This window comes from Ahaetulla prasina, chromosome 7 (genome assembly GCF_028640845.1).
Source record: "Ahaetulla prasina isolate Xishuangbanna chromosome 7, ASM2864084v1, whole genome shotgun sequence".
Taxonomy (NCBI): Eukaryota; Metazoa; Chordata; class Lepidosauria; order Squamata; family Colubridae; genus Ahaetulla; species Ahaetulla prasina.
The window spans coordinates 80,044,287-80,068,043 of NC_080545.1; the positions used below are offsets into that span (position 1 = coordinate 80,044,287).

The window sequence follows — 23,757 nt, forward strand, 5'->3', positions numbered from 1 at the left end:
TAAATGTTGTACCTTGATGAACGTATCTTTTCTTTTATGTACACTGAGAGCATATGCACCAAGACAAATTCCTTGTGTGTTCAATCACACTTGGCCAATAAAAATTCTATTCTATTCTATTCTATTCTATCAATATTAGAAAGTTTTTGGTTAAAGCTTTTGGGATTATGGGAAGAGACCACAGAGTCAGGTAAAGTATTCCAAGCACTGATGATTCTGTTACAGAAGTCATATTTTCTGCAATCTAGATTAAAGCGGTTAACATTAAGTTTAAATCTATTGGTTGCTCTTGTATTATTGAAATTAAAGCTGAAGTAGTCTTTAACAGGAAGGACATTACAATAGATGATTCTGTGAGTTAAACTTAGGTCTTGTTGAAGGTGACGGAGTTCCAAGTTTTCTAAACCTAGGATTTCAAGTCTGGTGGGATAAGGTATTTTATTGTTTTCAGAGGAATGAAGAACTCTTCTTGTAAAATATTTCTGGACACGTTCAATTGTATTGATGTCAGAAATGTGGTGAGGGTTCCAGACAGGCGAGCTGTATTCTAGAATTGGTCTAGCAAATGTTTTATATGCTCTGGTTAGTAGTGTAGTGTTTTTGGAAAAGCACCTTTGGGACAACTGTGACCTGGATGACTGAGATTCTCCATAGACATCTGTGAAGTTGGGAGGAAGTTGGGTTTGTGCAGTAGCGGATTATCTATGTTTTTCCAATCTTCTCACTTTTGATGTGATTATAGATTGCATTACTATTTACTGTTGGTAAGCACTCTTCCTGTCTTTTAGATGCAATCCTTTATTACAAATTCCGGCTGCGTTTCTCATTTGCAGAGGGAAAACATCAATGGAAAAGGGCTAAATTCATGATGAGGTGGATTAGAAACTTCATAAATGTTATACTTCCCAAGAGTAAACCCTGAACCATCAAAAATTGAACATGGATCCCAATTATTGATACTAGGGTCCTTGTTCAGTTTATGATGGTTCAGAGTTTAGACTGCAATGCTATGGTATTTAGGAAGATATTCCTAGGATATATTGGGATTTTTCTCCATAAATTTGGAGAAAGGCAGAGAAAGGAGGCATTGTACCAGGGGTGTGCTCCTGGGGGGTTGGCAAGGTTTGGATGATCCTCTAGCCAAGGATCTCCAGGATTCGGCAAACCCCCAAATGCCACCCCTGGCTAGCCACACCCATCCCACCACGCCACGCCTCTCCCACTCCACCGTGTGGAGACTCCCAGGAGTCTCCACACGGCCCATTCATCATTCATCATAAGTGCAGAGGTCGTGCGGTGGGTGTGGGAGGGCAAAAAATAGGCCTACCAGAAGTTCCGGAAGTCTGGAAATGGGCCTGTTTCTGGCCTCCAGAGGGCCTTCAGACCCTGGGGGAAGCTTTTTTTGCTCTCCTGGAGTCTCAAGAAAAGCCCCCAGAGCCTGGGGAGGATGAAAAACAGCCCCTCCCCCCACTTGTCGTGGTACAGGCAGTCGACTAGGCCACACCCACCATGGCCACGCCCACCCAGCAATGGGGCAGCGAACCCACTGCTAAAGGATCTGAAGCCCACCCCTGCATTGTACCTGAGAAATCTTCTTATTTAATTTGTCTGCTTTTCATCCAATCTATGAAAGATATAATACCAACTGTGGTACTGGCCTGAATAATTTTTATTGTGAGAAAGTGCGTTCTATCGTTATAGTTACTTATTGATAAGCAATATGTGGAACAGTTTTAAATAACATTCAAACTTAACTGCCCACACAATCCATATGTTTTTTACATAAATAACTGAATGCAGGTGTAATAAAGCAAAGCTATATGGAATTTATCATCTAACTATGGCAGGTAAGCAGATTGCATTAAGAACATTCAATTAGGACTAAAAGAAAAGCAGTAATTGCAATTGAGTTTGCTGCATGACTCCCAATGTTAACTCATTCTTCTGCTTGTATATTTTCGGAGGCAGGTTCCACAAATCTATATGCCAGTTAAGCTAGTAAGGTAGAAAAACAAAATCAATCCTAGCTTTGATGGACCAGTGAGTCACGATGGGGAAAGTAAATAAAATTTGCCAAAAAAGAGCTCACAAGGCTTGAAAATAAGAGCAGATCTCCTCTACACCAAGGGCCTCCAACCTTGGCAACTTTAAGATTTTTGGACTTCAACTCCCAGAAATGGGAGTTCAACTCCATGGGAAATGAAGTGTACAAGTCTTAAAGTTGCTAAGGTTGGAGACCCCTGCTCTAGCCAATAGGATAGCTCCTCTACCATAGTAGACCAATGGTTGCAGACCGCTCCCAAAATATATAAACAGTGTCCCTGCTGATGGAGGGAGCCTGTATATTAGGTAGTTCAGGAACAAAATGGAAAGGACTTGATTCCAAATCACCTTCACGTGGGAATCTAAAATCCTGTTTCTTGAACTGGGTTCTGGAACAGGCTAGTAAAAGATGCTACAAAACATCTTGTTTAAATAGAAAAAGCATCTCAAGAGAAAAAAACGCAGATAACTCTCGACATATGAACACAATTGGATCCAAAACATTTGTTGCTAGGTGAGGTGATTTCTTAAGTGAGTTACACCCAGTGTCCCTCAGGACATTGCAACCTTCATAAATTCATGCCGGCTGCTGAAGGTCCGAATGTTGATCTTGTAACCACAGGGATTCTGCAATGGTCATAAGTTTGAGGACTGCTGATAAGCAGTTTTTTCAGTGCTGTCGTAATTTTGAATAGCCTCTAAATGAATGGTTGAAAGTCAAGAACTACCTGCACCAGAAGTACAGTTTCTTATGCACAAAGAAATAAATGTCTATGGAGATTCTCAGTCATCCAGGTCATGGTTGTGTTGTGACCCAGGAAACTCAGTCCGTGAAAAAACAAACTTTATTCGATTAGCTGAGAATTACTATAGTCTCAGTGTAGTTCAACTAAATTAAAGCAAATTTCTCCCAACACAAATTCCTCAGTCCTATCACCAACCTTGGTCCAATTAGGCAAACTACCAAAAGCCTTTCTTGGCAGAAGTTCAGAAGACACCGATACAAAATAAATGAAAGAAGATGAAGCTACCAACGTTGTTTTCCGGCAAAGCCCAAATGCCGTTGCTGCTATTTTAAGACTTATGGGAGGGGCCAATCATCTCTTGGCCCTACTCCTGAGTCGTCCTCTTTGCTTGAGCTGCCCTTGCCTTCTGGCAGCTCTTCTCATATGTGTATTAGGAACAGGCTCCTCCTCTTCCTCTGCCTCACTACTGTCAGCCTCTGGATGCTCTGGAGTCTGCACCTCATTCCCCGATGGCCCTGGTCCCACCTCAGCATCCGATGCAGAGCCCTCATCCGGACCTTCCGCAGCCTCCAGGACTGGCCCACGCTCTTCCTCAGCCTCGTCGCTGTTCGACTCCATTGCCAGCTCCACAGGCTGCTGGCGGACCACAACAGGTTGTCCCAAAGAAGCTTTTTCCAAGAGGCAACTAGACTTTCTGTGATGTGTGGGGTGTTTTTTTTTTGGTTTTTTTTTTTTTTGGAAGACATTTCACTTCTCATCCAAGAAGCTTCTTCAGCTCTGACTGGATGGTGGGGAATGGAAGAATTTATACTCCTTGCAGACAGCTGGTCATTTGCATTCTTTCTGTTTATGCAGCCTAGAACAACTTTTCATCTTACACAGGCCATTGTGAATTAGTGGGAAATGTGACAAAGCTAATGTTGCATCATGAAACTCTTTTCCACTGACTGTCCCTTATGCAGATTCCACTAAGTTTAAATTAGCTTTCCTGGTCATGGTACCTGCCCTTCTATATTTTATTTTATTTTATTTATTTATTTATTTGATTTGTCAAACATATATAAGATAACAGATATAAGTATAAACATGATTATGAATACATGAAATTGAGACAAATAAAAGGGGACATTAGGACAGGGATGGCAGGCACATTGGTGCGCTTATGCACGCCCCTTACAGATCTCTTAGCAATGGGGTGAGGTCAGGTTTCAGCAGGTTCTGACCAGTTCTGGAGAACCAGTAGCAGAACACACTACCTGACTCTGTGGTCTCTTCTCAAACTCCCAAAAGCTTTAACCAAAAATTGTCTACTATTGACCTCACCCCATTCCTAAGAGGACTATAAGGGGGGGGTGCATAAAAGCACAAAAGTGCCTATCGTTCCTGTCCTATTGTTTCCTTTCATTATATATACTCTTATATGTTGTATAGTTGTTTCATGCTTATGCTTATAACAAAATATGTGACCAAAAAAAAATATTGAGTAGTTCAGAGAACAGGTAGTAAAATTTCTGACTGGCCTTGCCCACATCGATTCTCTGTCTCCCAAGTCCCAGCTGATCAGGAGGAAATGGGGATTTTGCAGTAACCTTCCCCTGGAGTGGGGAGGGAATGGAGATTTTACAGTATCCCTCCCCTGCCATGCCCATCAAGCCACGCTCACCAAGCCACACCCACAGAACCAATAGTAAAAATTTTTTGAAACCCAGCACTGGATGAGGTCAATAGTAGACAGTCTTAGGTTAAAATTGTGGGGGTTTGGGGATGAAACCACAGAGTCAGGTAGTGCATTCCAGGCATTGACTACTTGGTTGCTGAAGTCGTATTTTCTGCAATCATATTTTCAATATATTTTGAAATATATATTTTGACTATATATTTTTCAAAATATATATTTTGAATATATATATTGACTTCTATTCCTAACCACTCAAAGCAACTGTTATAAGCCTCAAAATATTTTTGAACATAAAGCAGCTTATCGAACAAACAGTTTGGGAGGAGAGCAATATCAGGGACAAATGCACCCACTAAAAATATATCGGTCTTGCCTGCTGCCCAAATCCTGCTGGACAATATCAGCCATTCTCACTCTTTCTGAGTGTACGGATTCAGATTCAGCTGCAACTAAAGGACAAGGAACTCGGATTAGTGTTTTTAAAATTGTCTATCCGTATCCGTATCCATTCCAAACTCTTAAAACAAAAGGACAAGTTCATGAGACCGCTTATCGGATCTGTTCTAAAGGAGGACATTTATTTATTTTATTTATTTTATTTGTCACAACATTATATATAAGCATAAGCATGAAATAACTATATGATATATAAGCATATATATAACCATAAGTATGTAATAACTATATGAAATTGTATACAATCAAAGGGAACATTAGGACAGGAACAGTAGGCACGTTGGTGCTCTTATGCACACCCCTTACCGACCTCTTAGGAATGGGGTGAGGTCAATAGTAGATAGTTTTTGGTTAAAGCTTTGGGGATTTGGGAAGAGACCACAGAGTCTGGTAGTGCATTCCAGGCATTAACAACTCTGTTACTGAAGTCATATTTTCTGCAATCAAGATTGGAGCAATTGATGCAATTGACATGATGCAATTGGCACAGGAAAATCAAGGTAAGAAGATTGGGGAAAAGGGCAGAGAAGGTTAACCGGGAAGCAATAAGGGACAAATCAGAATCGCAAGGTGGGTAGTTATATAGATCAAATAAATAAGCAAGCAAATGGCTTGTAGGCCATAATGACCCATAGGGTCAATACAGTAAACCCAACTTCAATTTTATTCCTGTCTGGAAGGCTTACAAATTACCACAACAAACAGATGTTTAAAGAATTGCAATGAGCTGCTGAAATGAGGGGAGAATTATGGCAATGGACTGACATTATGAGTAAATGAATTACTTGAGACCTGAGAGGAAACCTAAGGGAGAACAGTAGGATGGGTGAATCAATATGAGGTTGTCATGATGAAGATCAGAATTTCTTAGGTCAAGTTCTTTTCAAATGATTTAAAGCAGGTGTGTCTAACCTGCAGCCTAGGGGCCACATGGGGCCCTGGACAGTAGTAATGTAGCCTCATAAGATAATAAAAATATTAAAAAATAAAAAGTTGTTTTATTTATATACATTAACTTTATTAAATATTTTATATGCGGCCCAAGATAATTCTTCTTCACTCAGTGCAGCCCAGGCAAGCCAAGAGGTTGGACAATGATATTTTAAATACTTGTAGTTTTTGCCCTCCAGGTCAAGGGGATGACTTCATTCCATTTTTCTTTCTCCCAAACTCTCTCTTTTCCTCACTTCTTTTCAAAAAGGTCAGCAGCAACCAGTTGTCAGAATCAAGATCGCATGCTTGAGAGGGATTACGGGACCTCACCTTCAGTCAGGCTGGTTGCTGCTGCTGGGAATTGCAGGTAAATAGCATCTGAAATGACATAAGTCATCTCTTCCTCACGTATTTCTTCCCTGTTAACTTTTGCCTTTGTTTTTCTTCAGCTTCCTCTTTTGTTTTCTCTTGTGCTGTAAATTCACTGGGCAGATCCATAAAGCACACTGTCTTTTGAAGAGATTCTCTGAGATAAATAAACAAGAAAAAACTATTGCGATAGATAGATAGATAGATAGATAGATAGATAGATAGATAGATAGATAGATAGATAGATAGATAGATAGATAGATAGATAGAGCTAATCCTAATGTCCCTTTTTATTCGTATTCGTATCCATTTCATGTATTCATAATCATGTTTATACTTTTATCTGTAATCTTATATATGCTTGACAAAAATAGATGATAGATAGATAGATAGATAGATAGATAGATAGATAGATAGATAGATAGATAGATAGATAGATAGATAGACAGACAGATAGATAGATAGATAGATAGATGAAAGAGATGTCTGTGTATGTGTGTGTGTGTTTATGTGTGCGAGAGAGAGAGAGACAGAGAGAGAGAGAGTTCAGTATAGAACATTATAGGGTTCATGTGCAATACCAACAATGTTCTTGTAAGCATGTAAACAGGACTTTTGCACACATGCAAACATGCAAAGTGGTACAAGCTGGGAACTCAAGATCCCTTCTTGATAGTTTTTCCATTGATAACAAGTTATGAAAAATAGCCTATCAACATAAATGATTCAGAATGAAGGCTGTGCTTAAATCTCCCCATGCAGTTTCTCAAAACTTTGCTGTCCCTATGAAATAAATTCCATTTCCCCCCCCCCCCCATCTCATTGCCTGGGTGCTTGAGAATTTCTTTTGAATTTCTTTTGTTGGATCTTCCTGATGGGGAGGAAGGGTTGGGGGAGCCTCTTTTAATTGCACAAATAGCACCAGACTGGCCACAGATAACCGTTGCCTGGAACCTAGCAAGAAGAGGGTCATGGCCATATCAGTTGAAAGCATCACTCTGCTCTCACCCATTTTAGTCACTGATGGAGAATGAGGTACAGATACTCCTCGATTTACAATTGCAATTAAGCCCAAAATGTATGTTGCTAAGTGAGAAATTTGTTAAGTGAGTTTTGCCCCATTTTATGATTTTTCTTGCCACGTTCATTAAGTGTGTAGAAGTTGTAAATTAGTAACGCGGTTGTTGAGTGAATCTGGTTTCCCCATTGACTTTGTCAGAAGGTTGCAAAAGGTGATCACATGACCCCGGGACGCTGCAACCGTCATAAATATGAGTCAGTTGCCAAGCATCTGAATTTGACCATGGGGATGCTGCAGTGGTCATCAGTGTGAAAAATGATCATAAGTCATTTTTTCCAGGGCCGTTGTAACTTTGAATGTTCACTAAAGAAAATGTTGAAAGTCTACCTGCATATGACATCATGAAGTTACCATTTACACACCATGAAGCTACCATGCACAGTTGTTCTGACCCAGCTCCCCAAACACGACAAACCCTCTGAACTGAACTCAAAGATTCTTTTAATTAGGAGTGCCGGCAGCTCCGGCAAAAAAGTTTCTCTCTCAACACAGGCTAACAAGGCCGTCTGGCCGGAAGATGAACAGTTGTCTGCCACATCTATTCATCTCTACCCCCTGCCTTTTATCCCCAGAGCTAGGGTGGGGCTTCGTTAGCAGCGGTGGCTCTTCCTTCCCAAGGATCGGCCCATGGATTTACACTGCTCTCCTCTCCTCTGCCTTCTGTGTATCCATGCGTCAGGCTGGACCCAGCTGTTCCTCTACTTCCTCATCAGCCATCTTCAGACCTGGGAGTTGTTGACTCTCCATCTGAGGGCTGACGGACAGACAGATGGCCCAGGTGCGCTCTCTCTCTCTCTCTCTCTCTCTCTTTCTCTCTCTCTGCCAGCTCCACTCCCTCTTCTCCCTCTCAGGTTGCCTTGATGCTGACCCTGACTCCCATACTTCCTCCTCCTCCTCCTCCTCCTCTGATTTGGCTGCTGAAGGGGCCAGCGGCCGACAGACCACAACAACAATTGGCTTAAGGAAGAAAATGTGACTTTATCACTGGTACAACCCAGTAAAGATATTGAGTCCAAGATTAAGGATCTTGAATTCTTCAAGTTCTTCTCAGGCTTCTTAGTCATCAGTATCAACCAATTTCTCCCTCCTCATAAAAGTATCAGCTGATAGGTTTCAAATTTCCTTTAAACCCTTTCTGAAATTTTCCAAAGATTGACTATACATTTGAAAGGCTATAGTTGCAATCCTTTTACTGTAGATTATGCAGCGGGGTGGGGGGTGGAGGAATTTAAGGTCCCTTTACCTTACTCACAGGAATACTATCCGAGAAACAAGTGCATAGTAAATATGCAGGTCCTTGCTAAAGCATCCATGCCCACAACCCTTCTCATTGTGAATAAACTCAAAATATTTCATGAAGACAACTTTAAAATTTAGATACACTCTTTGATTTTTTTTTTATATTGAAGCATTCCTTAAAAAGAAATGAGGAAAAAATGATTTGCTCCTTATAGTATTATAATGAGAGAGTGAAACATGAAAGTTTAGGGGCATTCACTGCATAAATTGGAAGCATGGAGCAAGAAAAAAAACCAGGCTGTTAACTTAAATAACTACAATTACAATATTTGTAAACTGCCTTTCAGCTAAGGATTATTGCCTGTTAAATTATGCATTCTTTTAATACTTAAATGTTGTTTTTGTGTGTGTGTGTAATCTTACTACGCTGACAATGTATTTTAACTTGTTTTTGTATAATGCTACGTTCATTTATTGATTACCAGTTCAGTAGAGCAACTTATGCAAGAGGAATAATATTTAAATAAAATATTTATATAACAACAGTTGTCTACTTGTTCACCCTTTGTTCAATCCCCTCAATATTTAGGCTTTCTATGCCTTTATCTCAAGGGACTTTGTCCTACTGTTCAGCCTAAGTCTCAGAATTAATCGCAGGCCCACATATAACTTTTATTTTCGCCCCAACTGAAAAGTAAACATCCTGGGGAGCTTATTATTCTTTAAATTTTTAAAAAGGTGCAAACGTGGTAATGAGTATAATACTTTAAATATTTTCCACACGTGTGCTTAAAATACTTTTAAATATTTTAGAAGTATTTTAAGCCAGTGTGGAAAGTGAATAAAAAGTGCCCTGGGTTTTATTGTAATGTTTAATGCAATGTTAACAGTGTTTCAATATTTAAGTCAGGGGTGTCCAAACTTGACAACTTTAAGACTTGTGGACTTCAACTCCCAGCTTTGCTGGCTGAGGAATTCTGGGAGTTGAAGTCCACAAGTCTTAAAGTTGCCAGGTTTGGACACCCCTGACTTAAGTGGTGGCCACAAAGAATAGGCGGTCAACTTATTCACCAAAGCAAGGCAAGACAAGAAGCAGTGAATGGAAACTAATCAAGGAGAGGAACAATCCTAATCAACAAGAGACATTTCTTGACAGTTAGAACAATTAATCAAGGGAATGACTTGCCTCCAGAAGTTGTGAATGCTCCAATACTGGAAGTTTATAAAAAGAGATTGGACAGACATTTGTCTGAAATGGTCTAGGGCAGGGGTGTCAAACTCAAGGCCCGTGGGCCAGATTCCGGCCACGGGATACTTAGATCTGGCCCGCAGGACCATCCTGGAAACAGCGAAGGACCAGTCCATGGTGCCTCTGCCAGCGAAAAAGGAGCTCAGGAGGGCTGTGCCCTCTCCAGCTCTGTTTTTGCTGGCAGAGGGTTGCAGGTGGCCGTCACAGCCAGAAACAGAGCTCGTTTTCACTGACAGAGTGCTCGGGCCATCACAGGCGCCCCAACGCAAGTAATGTCGAGCTGGCCACGCCCACCCTGACCACGCCCAGCCCGGCCCCCCAGGTTCAAACACAAACCTGATGCAACCCTCAATGAAATCGGGTTTGACACGCCTGTTCTAGGATTTCTTGCCAGAGCAGGCGGTTGAACTATAAAACCTCCAAGATCCCTTTCAACATTGTTATTTTGTAATAATTGGGTGCTGGTTCTGTAGTATTAAAAAGTATTCCTAGTTCGATAAATGCTTTAGACCCCTTGCATCAAGGGTGAAATGTAAATTTTTTTACTACCGCTTCTGTGGGCGTAGCTTGATGGGGGGGAATGTGACTGGGTGGGCATTGCCAACTTTTTTTTTTACTTTTAAAAGCATTTTTTCTACAACCTCTTCAGCCAAAGAGCTTGTAGAAAAAATGCTTTGAAAGGTTCTGACAATCCCAGCTGAGCCACGCGATCATCAGAGGCTTTTTTAAAAAACTTTTAAAAGCTTTTTTCAGCCAAAGAAAAAATGCTTTTAAAAGTAAAAAAAACTCTGATGATCGCATGGCTCAGCTGGGCATGCGAGGGGGGGGGAAGGGGGGCAGGAATTTTTTCTACCAGTTCTCCAAACCACCCACCGCCATCGCTACCGGATCGGGCAATCTGGTCTGAACCGGGAGCATTTCACCCCTGCCTTGCATATAGGCACACACTGATAATTACACATAGAATAGAATAGAATAGAATAGAATAGAATAGAATAGAATAGAATAGAATAGAATAGAATAGAATAGAATAGAATAGAATTCTTTATTGGTGAATTGCGATTGGACACACAAGGAATTTGTCTTGGTGCATAGGCTTTCGGTGTACATAAAAGAAAAGATACATTCGTCAAGAATTACAAGGTACAACACTTAATGACAGTCATAGGGAACAGATAAGCAATCAAATCCTATTAGGAAACAGTCAATATAAATCTTAAGGGTACCAGTAACAAGGTTACAGTCATACAGTCATAAGTGGAAAGAGATGGTTGACAGGAACGATAAGAAGATTAATAGTAATGCAGACTTAGTAATGCAGTAATTAATAATGAATTAGTAATTAATAGTAATGCAGACAAAGAGATATTAGAACAAGAGCAAGATCTTCATAATTACTGCAAGGCAATATATTTCCAAGTCTAATATGATCCCATTACATTTGCTTAAAAATGGCACCTGGAATAGGAGAAAAATAATAAAAAAAAACAGAGCAAGGAAAAAAACCAAAGATGATAGCGAAATATCATAATAAAACTCTATGGGAATTTCTCCCTGCCTTTCAGGTAGCAAACAAAAATCAGATAATAATGTTAGGGGAACAAAATCCCATTTAGGGTGATAAATGAGAGGGGCTGGCATCTTCCACAAGCAATAGTCTGTGGAGAAATTGGGAATGTCAGATAAAATAATTAATCCTATGGCTTGAAGACTGCCATATTGAAAACAGAATATTTGTGACCATTATTTCACGGTATACAAGCAGCAATGAGCGCTAATGGAAAAACAAGGGCAAACCATTTGCAAACAATAGCTGGGCTTTACATATTAAATTTGTGTGATCGTGGCTCGTTGAATTGATTGGTTTCCACATTAAGCCTACAAGGTTTAGGTTCATAGAATACATAAAGATAGAAACAATGAAGCCTCATTACAGGTAAATGCTATGTTTGACCAGGGTACAGGATAATATTTGCAGTATTATAAAATTGGAAGAGCCATTATGCTCCGGAGTCCAGTCTACTGTTCAATGTAGGAATCCAAATTAAGAATGTCCAGAGTGACCTCTGTGGAGCTTCTCAGTGATCCAGGTCATCGTCTTCTCAAAGATGCTTTTTCAAAAGCCAACTGGACTGGGGTCTTTTTTTTTTCTTGAGGAAGAAGATGTTTCACTTCTCATCCAAGAAGCTTCATCAGTTCTGACCAGACTTCGCCAGAACCATGGAAGCTTCTTGGATGAGAAGCAAAATGTCTTTTTCTTCCTCAAAAAAAAAATAAAGTCCAGTTGTGTTCCAGAATGATGTTTTCCAGAGTCTTTTTGAGCACATCAATGAATGGGTAATTGTTCTACTGCTAAATTGTTTTATACTGTCCGGAAGGTTTTCTTAATAGTAAATCAGAAACTATTGCTCATTTAAATGTATTTATCTGTATTCTACCCTTTAGACAGAAAGAATAGGTCTTGACATACTTCTGTGACACATCCTTTCAGATATCTGAAAAGACTATTAGGATCACTTTGTTTTCTCTTCTCAAGGTTAAACATTCTAAATCCCATTAACTTTCTTCATTGAACTTTATGTTTAACTTCCTCGTCATCCTTGTCACTGCCCTTTTAGACTTCTGTTGAGGCAGCTAAAATATCCTGAATTGTACATTATTTTTGTTTTCTAAATGAAGTATTTTCTATTTATCTGTATTTATTTTCATAAGTTATCCAGCCCATTTCTCTTATCAATATTGTTTTGAATTGTATTTATTTTTAATTACACCACCCAATTTTGTGTAATTAAAAAGTTCAATAAGCTTTTCCTACAACTCAATGATTGATAAAAGATTGGAGAGTACAGAACCAGAATGGAATATTATGATACCATACATATCAATATGGGATGCAGTGGCTTAGTGGGTAAGATGCTGAGCTTGTCAATCGAAAGGTCGGCAGTTCAGTGGTTCGAATCCCTAGTGCCGCGTAACGGAGTGAGCTCCCATTACTTGTCCCAGCTTCTGCCAACCTAGCAGTTCGAAAGCACGTAAAAAATGCAAGTAGAAAAATAGGGACCACCTTTGGTGGGAAGGTAACAGCGTTCCGTGCATCTTTGGCATTGAGTTATGATGGCCACATGACCACGGAGACATCTTTGGACAGTGCTGGCTCTTCGGCTTTGAAACGGAGATGAGCACTGCCCCCTAGAGTCAGGAATGACTAGCATGTATGTACGAGGGGAACCTTTACCTTTACCTTATACATATCAATACTACATTCCGGCTTGTGAAGAACTACTGAAGATACTACACATTTAATTTTATTTTCCCTTAACGGGAACTGCATAATTACATGGTCATCCTTCACCAATTTTTCTGCTATCTCTATGACCTCTAATAAATATTTAATGTTGATTATTATAAGGGAAGGATAACTATCTTCTTGTGCGTTCCTCCATCCACTGACGCAGAAATTTATCAGCAAGAACGTTATCCTAGAAGGATCATAATTGTAGAGTTGGGAAATAAAGTATATTGGGGTAATTAAGGCTCACCATAATTATTATAATCTCTCTAAAAGTTCTGAAATTTGTTTTTGGAAAGTATCATCCTCATTTCCTTTGATGAAGCCCCATACTAATAATATTGCTTTAGTTTTATGCTTCATTGATTTAAACCAGAAGTTATCTATAGATCAGGGGTCTCCAACCTTGGCAACTTTAAGACTTGTGGACTTCAACTCTGCAAAGCTGGCTGAGGAATTCTGGGAGTTGAAGTCCACAAGTCTTAAAGTTGCAAAGGTTGGAGACCCCTGATCTATAGTATCACCAAATCCACTCACTTGGATTTCAGAGAAGATATAGATACCTTCAACTCTTTTCATGCAGGATCCCATCTTGAATTCCTAGAGGATTGGTGTTCAGTCCTTCAATTGCTTCTGACACTTCATAACCCAATGGATATCATTTCAACAATAATTTTTGTCATCTCCTTCTTTGACTTATCCTAGTCATGCTTGTGTCATCAGTGATAATATCTAGTCATCTTGTCTTCTGATGGCCTCTCAAATGCCTTCATAGTCTTCTCCAATGTCTCTTGCCTTTGTATTATGTGTCAAAATGGACATGAAGCTTTAGATTCATTATTCGTGTTTTCATTATCATTCTGCTACCTTCTGTCTCACTGATTTTGACATCCTTTTGTTAGTAATGACAACTACTCAATTTCTTTGAAGATTTTTTTAGCTGCAATAGAAGTTCTAAAACTTTCTGATGTAAATTCACTTGTTCCAGCCCATTTCAGTTTGCTGATTCCCAAAATGTCAGTGTTCAATCTTGACATTTTTGCACTGACAATCTCAACTTTACTTTGATTCATGGTTCTGACATTCCATATACCACTGCAGCAAAATCTAACATTCCTTTTGCTTCTGGGGACATCAGAAGCTTATGTTTTGGAGGTTTTTTTACTTCAATCCATCCACATTAAAAAAACAAAAACAAAATATTAATAGTACTTTCTCCCTGCTCCTCCCCAGTACTTCTTTGGGTATTTTCCAAGGTCATTCTTCGTTATCATTTGACACTATTTTGGTTGTGAATTTTAATTTGATTTTCTTGATACAGTAATGTGGTGGCTAGCCATTTCCTTCTCCACTGAATCCTATGCAGTAATCCTTCATTTATAACCTGACTTGCTGGGTGATTTTCTGCAGTACAAATCACTGCTTAAGAAAATAAAGACCCAACTCCATAAGATTATAGATATTGGTAATTTTTACTAATTACTTTTACTAATTACTTTTACTAAGCATGTCCGATAGCAAGGAATGCAAAGCCAGAACTGAAAGTAATTGTAACTGTACAGAAGTATTTCCTCTCATGACCCCTCCTCCCTCCAGAGTTCAAACAGTCATAGTCCAATGTCCTTTTCCTCCTTGGCCATGGGGTGCTTTACTTCCGATGTTATTCTTGTGTCACTCATCTGGATGGAATGCCAAGCACGCAGCACTTGGGCCAAGTCAGTTTGAACTGTTATCTCTCTCTCCCTCTCCGAAATGACAGTCAAGCTTAATGAACTGCAAACTCCCTTTCCCCCCTATAAATAATGCATGACAATTAGTAGCAAGAAAACCTTTAACGAAGAAATAAAACAGTTAAACACTCTAGTAAGTAAATATACTCTTAGAATAATAAGCGGAGGGTGACACCCTCAATGAGCACCCATGTGATTTGAAACCTCTTCACCACAATAACATAACAATCTATGAAACATAGGCAAGATATCAATCTAATAAGCAACCATTCTTCAGTGGCTACATTTCAGTTGCAAGAGTCATCAAAAAACTTTATTTTATTTATTTATTTATTTATTTTATTTTATTTTATTTTGTTTGTCAAACATGTATGAGATAACAGCTATAATAAACATGGATATGAACACAGGAAATGGGTACAAATAAATGGGGACAGTAGGACAGGGACGGTAGGCATGCAGATGCACTTATGCACGCCCCTTAAAGACTCTTAGGAATGGGGTGAGGTCCACAGTAGACAGTTTAAGATTAAAGTTATAGGGGTTTGAAGATGTAACAACAGAGTCAGGTAGTGCATTCCAGGCATTGACCATTCTGTTGCTGAAGTCATATTTTCTGCAATCGAATTTGGAGTGGTTTACCTTGAGTTTGTATCTGTTGTGTGCTTGTGTACTGTGTACTGTGTACACAGTGTACTGTGTACTGTGTACACAGTGTACTGTGTACTGTGTACTGTGTACTGTGTACAGTACTGTGTACTGTGGTTGAAGCTGAAGTAGTCATTGACAGGTAGGATGTTGTAGCAGATAATTTTGTGTACTATGCTTAAGGTTAGATCCTAGGTGGCATAGTTCTAGGTTGTCCAAGCCCAAAATTTCAAGCCTGGTGGCATAAAGTATTCTACTGTGAGCAGAGAGTGGAGTACTCTTCTCATGAAATATCTCTGGACTCATTCAATTGTATTAATGTCCGATATACAGTGCGGATTCCAGACAGATGAGCTGTATTCGAGAACTGGTCTAGCAAAATGCCCTAGTTTGCAGTACAATGTTACCGGAGAAGAAGCTTTGCAAGATTAGGTTAACAACTCTTAATGCCTTTCTGGCAATGTGATTTTTTTTCTTTGCCAGAATGTGATTTTTCTCTCATCCAAAGAGAAGTAAATTGGCACCAACTCTCTTAGTTCTTTTGCAAGCTACATTATGAAACCACTTATTATAGTTTCCTTTGCAAAAAAGTAGATGTGGCTTTTATTTTCTTATTTCTGCAAATAATGAGAGAAGAAAGATAAGAATCAAGCTCAGTTTTTTAAAGTTAAGGTTTCCTTTTTCATTTAGTCAATTTTGTTTCATATTATCATATGAAATATGATAATGAAATATTTTATATTTGTTTCATATTATCAAGAGCCCCGCTAAGTCAAACCATCATACATGTCCATCTAATTAAATGTTCTATTAGCAACATGAATAAGGAAAGTGCCAATAGAGGCTTTACAAAAGATCCATAATGAAACAGATTTCCGGATCATTCATCTGTAAAATCTGGAAATCTAATGTTTAAAATTTATTATTTAATTATGATAGTTAACAGACAATGATGGGCTTGTCCTCTAAGAACTGCTGTTGTCACAACTTGTGACAGTGAGTACAAATGCAGTCCAAACCCAGAAATACACTCAAATGTAACAGACTATTCAAGGACAAAGCTTGGATCTGATAAATAACTTACTATAGTCCTAATTAGGACTGTATTAGGACTAATTAGTCCTAATTAAGACTATAGTAATTGATGCAGGGGTGAAATCTAAAAATTTTCCCTACCGATTCTGTGGGCATGGCTTAATTGGTGGGTGTGGCTTGGTGGTCAGGTGACTGAATGGGCATGGCCAAAAATAATAAATAAGAAAAATAATAAAGTATACAAAACTTGGGAGTGCACTGATCTACCTTCTTTAAAAATAGAGGCACCGGTCTACCAATTGCCTTTTTTTGGGGAGGCACTGGTCTACCTTCTTTAAAAATAGAGGCACCGGTCTACTAGCCATCTACAGCGCTGATCAGCTGTAGTGCAGCCCTTTGAAGCGCTGCGGCAGTCATTTAAGGCTGTTTGCAGCTATATCACCACTGAGAGCTTCAGGGACAGAGAAGAGGCATGGGCAGTGGGGTGCAGGGATTTTTGCTACCAGTTCTCCGAACTATCTGCCCCCATTGCTACCGGATCGTGTGATCCAGTCCAAACCGGGAGCATTTCACCCCTGAATTGATGGTGTGGAGCTCATAGGTTAAAGATGATGAGCTTGAAAGCAGAAAGCCCAGGTTCAAGATTTGAGCGGACACAACAGGTTACGCTTCCATTCCTTGCCCCAGCTTCTGCCCAAAAGCATGCAAAAGCAAGTGTCAACAATGAAGCTGGCCTGACCGAAGCCATCTTGGAGCTTCTGTGCTGCCACACTGGATCTGAGGGATAGGGAGGGGGGCAGGGAGAGATAGCTGGGGTTGTCTAGTCAAAATAAAATACTTTCTCTTGGGAACCAAGGATGTCCTCACACCTGTTCGGAGGAAGGAGGAGTGATGTCACCAGACCATCAGACGGTGCCTGGATTGGACCACGTGACTGATTGTTTGTGGTTGAGAGGAAAATATTTACTTTGAATTAGGTGAAAAACCACAGGACTTTTCAGACTCGGTTTTCACCAGATATGTGCTAATATGATATTTCCAATAAAGCTATTCTTTGAGGAATCTACTTGCTTTGGAGTTTTGCTTGGTATGGATCTATTACATGGAACCCTGACAGCAAGTAGATTAATATGTACCACTTCTATGGGAAGGAAACAGCATTCCATGCACCTTTGACACAGGGATGCTATTCAGCAAGTTCTGACAGGTTCTGGAGAACCGGTAGCAGAAATTTTGAGTAGTTCAGAGAACCGGTAAATACCACCTCTGGCTGGCCCCAGGATGGGGTGGGAATGGAGATTTTGCAGTATCCTTCCCCTGCCATGCCCACCAACCTATGCCCGCCAACCTACGCCCACCAAGCCCACCAAGCCACACCCACAGAACGGGTAGTAAAAAAAATTGATTTCCACCACTGCTTTGACATATAAGCCATGCTGGCTACATGACCACAGAAAATGTTTTTTGGACAACACTGGTTCCCTCAGCCAAGAAACGGAGATGAGAACTGTACCCTAGAGTTGAACACAATTGATCAGGGTATCTTTATAGTCTTACTTACCATAAGGATCAGCTTCTGCAGGGTCTCACAATTCCCATCTGTCCCCACCCATCCCAAATCTGACCTCACCCCATTCCTAAGAGGTCTGTAAGGGGCATGCATAAGAGCACAAACGTGCCTACCATTCCTGTCCTATTATTCCCTTTCATTATATCTAATTAATATAGTTATTACATACTTATGCTCATATATATGCTTATATATTATATAGTTGTTGCATGTCAATGCTTATATATACTGTTGTGACAAAATAAATAAAATAAAAAAAAGTTTAAATTCTGACTTTCTTTCTCCCACCCTTTTGTTGTTACAAACTACTTGGTTCCCATGCTGGCCCCTTAATAGCAATTGGTTGGGTTAACAAAATGGCCTTGTCTGTTCCCAGCCTTCTCATTTCCTGTCTTGCCAGTTTCAGTCCTCATAATTTACACATATCCATGTAATATGTAAACCTAAGGCATAAAGGGGGGATCCGGTGAAGCAAAAAAGCACTTTCACACATGAATGGAGAGAGGTCATCAACTTTTGTCCCTCTTAAATCTTCCCTCCCTTAAAGGAGGAAAGATGGGTCCAGAAATATCCAAAGTGCACACTCATACAATGACATCACTCATAGCAACTATTTCAGATGTGGGAGAGTTTGAAAGACTCGATTAAAGCCTCTGTCATTTCTATATTCATTATTTTCTGTATTCATTATTATTATTTTTATCTCCCTCTGCTCCCTTCCCCTCAATCCCCCAGCATTCCTGGCCTCTTGGCATTTGTATCTACTCAATTTTATCTCTTTCCTCCATAATTGTTGTTTTGCATAATGATTGATTTAGGTGATGGGAGAATCAGACACATTTATTCAATAGTTTGCTAATGCAGGGCCAATCCTACTAAAATACATTACTCTAGTGAGTCTTCAAAGATAGAACTCCAACCACCATATCCATCTTAGTGATCATGGCATTGATGATAACCAACATGAGAGAATTTAGTTAATAAAACAGTCCAATTGGAATGGCCACTTCTTTTATCAGTAGAACCAGAAAGAACAGCTTTATAAAGTGATAAGTAAAAGCCATTTATTTTTTGTCGGTACTGAATGGCCTCATCCAAAGCACTGAAAGCACTGAAATGTCTTTAAAAAATAATTTTCTGGTTTTTTGGGTTTGTCCTTGTATTAATTAGCTTGTTCCCTCTCTAGTAATTTCTTCAAATTTCTAGGTTCTACCATATTGCAAGATGGTAAATGGACAACTAACATAAAAAACGTCATCCAAAAAGGACAACAAAGAATGTTCTTTCTGCGCCAACTCAGAAAGCTCAAACTGCCCAAGGAGCTGCTGATCCAATTCTACAGAGGAATTATTGAGACTGTCATCTGCACCTCTATAACTGTCTGGTTCGGTTCTGCAACCCAACAAGACAGACACAGACTTCAGAGGATAATTAGAACTGCAGAAAAAACAATTGCTACCAACCTGCCTTCCATTGAGGACCTGTATAGTGCACGAGTCGAAAAGAGGGCTGTGAAAATGTTTACAGACCCCTCACATCCTGGACACAAACTGTTTCAATCCCTACCCTCAAAACGACACTATAGAGTACTGCACACCAGAACAACTAGACACAAGAACAGTTTCTTCCCGAACGCTAAACAAATAAGTCCCTCAATACTGTCAAACTATTACTAAATCTGCACTACTATTAATCTTCTCATTGCTCCCATCACTCATCTCCTTCCACTTATGACTGTATGACTGTAACTTTGTTGCTTGTATCCTTATTATTTATATTGATATGGATTGTTTCCTGATTGCTTATTTGTACCCTATGACTATCATTAAGTGTTGTACCTTAGAATTCTTGATGAACGTATCTTTTCTTTTATGTACACTGAGAGCATATGCACCAAAGACAGATTCCTTGTGTGTCCAATCACACTTGGCCAATAAACCAATCTATTCTATTCTATTCTATTCTATTCTATTCTATTCTATTCTATTCTATTCTATTAGAATGGCTCATTAGCAGAATATTTTATCTGAAGATTGATTTCAAGAAATGTCAATACCGCCATGTTGAGAATTATTACAATAAAAGGGAAACGTACAACTGACTCCAAACTTTGCCATTCTTTAAGTCAGACTTATTTTCTGAGCTGTTCCATTTATCTTCAGCACCAGAAAGAAGAAATCTTTATTTGCTGACACATTGTGGCTTCTGTTTTATGTTTTGTTCTCACTTTTTTTTCTCATGACTGATAATGTTCCAGCAAAATCCAGTTGAATCTACCCAGCAGAGGTAGAAATCTTTTCAGAAATACTACCCAACCAAAATTTCTCATGACATCTGAATGGGTTTATCCAGCAAATAAAACCTGCTGGAATAACCCCCTCAACTGCTAAAAAAAAGATAAATAAATCTGGGAACATTATTTTGAAGCTGATTAGGGACAGCCTGTACTTTGGCAGTATATCTTAACTGGCATATATGAAAGAAATGCATACAAAATAAGCCCATATTATTATTTGTGCCAATAGAAAAGAACACAAGTAGCTCAGGATTGAACTTCGGAGTTTTTGGTGCTTCAGAATTATTATTTGCTTTAACTATTTTTTTTAACTTCACTCAATAGACTAAAGCAGTGATGAGTAACCTTTTTGCTGTCGTGTGCCAAAAGCAGGGGGAGTGTGGGACGGGTCGTGTGTGCATGTGCCCACACCCATAATTCAATGCACCCCATCCCCCCTGTGCCTGCGCGTGTGACCCCGCCCCCATTCTCCCACCTCTTTTGACATGTGATGGCACAGTGGGCCTGGTAGGTCCATTTTTCACTCTCCCCAAGTTCCAGAGGCTTTCTAGGAGTCTGGTGAGGGCAAAACGGCCTTCCCCATCCCTCAGAAGTCCTCTGGAGGCCAGAAACAGCCTATTTCCTGACTTCTGGTGGGCCCGGAAGGCCCAAAAATCAGATGGATGGCACGCTCATGCACACTGGAGCTGAGCTAGGGCAACCCTCGTGTGCCCACAGATATGGCTCCGTGTGCCACCTGTGACACAGGAGCCATAGGTTCATCATCACAGGACTAAAGCAAAAAAGGCTGGATCCAAAAACAAAATATACTAAGTCTGCATATTCATGTAATTTATTTGTTAGATTTTAATCCCATTTTCCCCCCAAATTTCCAGAGACTGAGACGATTGTGAAGGAGACATAGCATGTGTTGTGTCTCGCCCGCTTCCCCTGCTGCAGCCGGGCCCCTCTTATCTCCTGCCGGAGGCTGATAGTTCGGAAGAATGTCCTGGCATGCCTCCAGGCTCCAGCCCTGGCACCATGCCCGGACAGGCCGAGCAAGACGAAGGGGCTGACGTGCCTTCAGCCCCCAGTCCTGGCACCATGCCCAGGCAAACGGGGCAACTAAACCCCTCCCCACAGCATGTGAGCCTGAAGAATGTGAAGCCAGTCATGAGCTCAGATTACCAACAGCTGGAGGCTGGAGAGATCCTCGCTTCCGGAGAATTGAGAGGCGACGTCAGCAAAAAGAAGGGAGGGGCAGGCCTGGATAAGTGCTGAGTCATGGAGCCACACCCCATGGCCTATATAAAGGATCTGCTTTCTGGCATTCTCTGAGTCAGGCAAAGTCTAACTTGGATTGCTGAAGTCACTTCCTGGTCTCCTGCCTGCCTTGAGAACTCTGATAGGACTTTGGCAGAGCTGCAGAGGCACGCTTGATACGGACTTCCCCGACCCGGCCGTCAGTGGAGGAGTGGGACACGACAGCATGTTTTAAATCCCATCACTAAAAGGAAATAGAAATTAGGATGGAACTCAAAAATTGATGGAGGAATAATTATGAGCCAATTTTAACCCATAGATAAACATATATGTAATCCAGCTAAATTGAGCATAGTTGGTGCTGTTCACAAGACATTTTTCAAGCCCCTTTGTGGGCTTCCTTTAAAAAACTGATAATAAATGTAAGCCCTCTTCATTCAGTACAGGCTCAGTTTGCAAGAACAATTCTTCCAAATGAGTGGAATACATCTTCTTTGCTCAAACTGATAAATCCAGATTCTTATTCTCCTAAAACATTGTTGGGAAACCTATTGTGATAGTGACCTCAAAATAATCAGCTTTTTGCATGTTATTTTTAACATATCTGAAATTCACATTGGTACTAATACTGTGAATGGTGTCCTTCAAATACTCTTGTTATGGAATTTCAGGTATAGGAGATTAGTGGAGATCCATAGAAAAGCCTCTAGAAGATGTTCCTTCTTACTACATTTTTGGAGGGAAGAAAGAAAAGGAATACCGTGGTTAAGAAGATGTATCCTCCTTCTTCTTGTGCCAGATCCATCATCGGATGTTGGCGATCATGTTGGCAATCCTATTTTTGTCAACAGCCACATGAAAAAGTGCTGCTGAGTTTTGTCCAAACCAGTCCCTTAGGTTTTGAAGCCATGATGTTCTTCTTCTGACTGGACCTCATTTGCCTTCAATCTTTCCCTGGAGGATTAAGTGAAGGACGCCATATTTTTCTGGGTGTCGCATCAGATGTCCAAAATATTCTAACTTTCGCTTTTTAATGGCTTTGATGATTTCCCTTTGCTTTCTCAGATGGATTATCACCTCCTCATTTCTGATTTTGTCAACCCAGTTTATACGTAACAGCCATCTGTAAAACCACCTTTCAAATGCTTCTAGTTTCTTCAAGTGGTTTTCTGTCAGAGAGCAACTCTCTACTCCTTTTTCATTTTGAAGAATGCTGTTCGAGCTTTGTCTAACCTTGTCTTTATAAAGAGGATGTATACAGGCTTAAATAATAGGCAACTTTACCTTTGGCTAATTTAATGATAATTTAATAATAATTTTTTTAAAAATTAATTTAATTAAGAGGCGTGCATAAGCGCACCAGCCTGCCTACCATCCCTGTCCTAATGTTTTCTTTTATTCCTTTACATCAGGGGTGTCCAAACTTGGCCCCTTGGAGAGTGGTGGACTTCAACTCCCAGACTTCCCCAGCCAGCATGAGCTATAAATGAGCAAGTTGCTGGCTGGGGAATTCTGGGAGTTGAAGTCCACCACTCTTCAAGGGGCCAAGTTTGGACATCCCTGCTTTACATGTATTTATAATTATGTTTACACTTGTATCTGTCATAAAATATATGCTTGATGAAATAAATGAAATAAATAATAAATAAAAATAAAATAAAAATTAATCTATATTATTTTTAAAAATGAGGTTTAAAACATGCTATATCTTTTTTCACAATTCTCCCCCTCCATGATCCATCCCTATGTAAAAATTCTGTGGGCTTCTTTGAAATCTGCAGCATCTTCAGACAGATGGAATTTATACCGGTTCTGACCAATCATACTGCAGCACTGACCTCTTCACTTTGTCCTCTAATATAACAATACAATTAAAGGAACAGCAGGACGGCTAAGCTATTGTTTGGCTTGCTTGCTTCATTTCCAAAGGAGAAAGTTTCCTTTGGTCTCTGGAGGCTAGATATTAGCCTTTTCCTATTATTTTAGAAAAATAGAATTTAATTTATACCAAGCACATATAGTTTAGGGAATACATGGCTGCAAAATTTAATCATGAGAATGGAAACAACCTTGTTTTTAGATCCATTTAATCTGTTGCTAGCAGAGCGCACACTCTGGGCTTTATTTTAATAACAAAGAATTTTCTTGTGCCA

General features: G+C 39.8%; 1 long non-coding RNA gene across 1 annotated transcript in view; it reads right to left on the bottom strand.

Moving 5' to 3' along the window:
- Nucleotides 1–5,900: 5,900 nt before the first annotated feature.
- Nucleotides 5,901–23,757, bottom strand: part of LOC131202638 (uncharacterized) — an 82,925-nt gene continuing 65,068 nt past the window's right edge. Inside the window, exon 3 of the long non-coding RNA XR_009156175.1 lies at nucleotides 5,901–6,382. This is a non-coding gene — a long non-coding RNA (uncharacterized LOC131202638). The remainder of the gene's footprint in view (nucleotides 6,383–23,757) is intronic.